This window comes from Aristolochia californica, unplaced genomic scaffold (genome assembly GCF_029961685.1).
Source record: "Aristolochia californica isolate CCGP_79_NKW_82.1479 unplaced genomic scaffold, dmAriCali1.0.hap1 SCAF_6, whole genome shotgun sequence".
In the NCBI taxonomy this organism is placed as follows: Eukaryota; Viridiplantae; Streptophyta; class Magnoliopsida; order Piperales; family Aristolochiaceae; genus Aristolochia; species Aristolochia californica.
The window spans coordinates 25,943,294-25,945,050 of NW_027182257.1; positions in this window are offsets into that span (position 1 = coordinate 25,943,294).

Sequence of the window (1,757 nt, forward strand, 5' to 3'; positions counted from 1 at the left end):
AAATTATAGCTGTTACACATCATTAATCAAACAAAAATTTTACGCTGATAAATGATTGTTAGGTCCGCTTTTTGTAAAATAGGCAAAAAGTGGGTTGTTTGGCTCTGGTAAATATCCCCCCTCACATTAACTTGAGAATTTATTTTTTTCTACTCTTTGAATTTTTTGGATCATTAGGTCATTTGCATCTTCAACATGTTTCAGGCATGCATATCCACATTTAAAACAATGTAGGATCAATTAGAAATGTCTTTCTTATAAAATTCCACCAAGCTATTAGGGGGTTGTACTAGTGGAATTTCCCCAACATGGATAACAAAACTTTGGTGTTAATTTTTAGTGCATGAAATAATTTTCTTCACTTACATTTATTATAGTTTTCAAATTTTTGCATACATAAACTGTAAAATTTTCATTTTGTTGTTATGTATTTGCCTTATCTTTTGGTTAACGAGAAAAATGGCACAATGAAAACCGAAATTTGTATTTTCAAAAAAATTGAACATTCAAAATGGAAATGCACAAATGATGAGAGAGATCATTCCAAAAAGTATGTGTGTTTTTTAAGTATTGTAAATTATATATTAGGTTTTGTAATCATCAGAAAATGGGGGGGGCGGTGGCATTTTTAATTGAGTGTTGACTCCCAAACAATAAGTCATTTCTAACAAAACTTATAGCCTTTACACATCATTAATCGATCAAAACATTTATGATGATCGATGATTGTTAGGTCCGCTTTTAGTAAAATAGGCAAAAAGTGGGTTGTTTGGCTCAAGTAATTATCCCACCGCACGTTAACTTGAGAATTTATTTTTTTCTAATCCTTGAATTTTTGGATCATTAGGTCATTTTCATCTTCAACAAGTTTCAGGCATGCATATCCACATTTAAAACATGTTAGGATCAATTAGAAATCTCTTCCTTTTAAAGTTCCACAAAGCTATTAGGGGGTTGTACTAGTGGAATTTCCCCAACATGGATAACAAAACTTTGGTGTTCATTTTTAGTGCCTGAAATAATTTTATTCACTTACATTTATTATAGTTTTCAATTTTTTGCATACATAAACTCTAAAACTTTCATTTTGTTATGATCTATTTTGCTAATCTTTTTGTTGACTAGAAAAAAGGTAGAGTGAAAACTCAAGTTTGGATTTGAAAAAAAGTTGGACATTCAAAATAGAATTGCACAAATGGTGAGAGAGATAATTCCAAAAATTAAGTTTGATTTTTAAGGATTGTAAAGCATATATTTGGTTTTGTAATCATCGGAATGAAATTTTTAATTGAGTATTGACTCCCAAACCAAAAGTCATTTCTTCCAAAAATTATTGCTATTACACATCATTAATCGATCAAAACATTTACTGTGATCTATGATTGTTAGGTCTGATTTTTGTAAAATAGGCAAAAAATTGGTTGTTTGGCTCTGGTAAATATCCCACTGCATGTTATCTTGAGAATTTATTTTTTTCTACTCCTTGAATTTTTTGGATCATTAGGGCATTTGCATCTTCAACTTGTTTCAAGAATGCATATCCACATTTAAAACATGTTAGGATCAATTAGAAATCTCTTTCTTATAAATTTCGACCAAGTTATTCGGGGGTTGTACTAGTGGAATTTCCCCAACATGGATAACAAAACTTTGGTGTTCATTTTTAGTGCATGAAATGATTTTCTGCACTTACATTTATTATTGTTTTCATTTTTTTTGCAAACATAAACTCTAAAAGTTTCATTTTGTTGTGATCT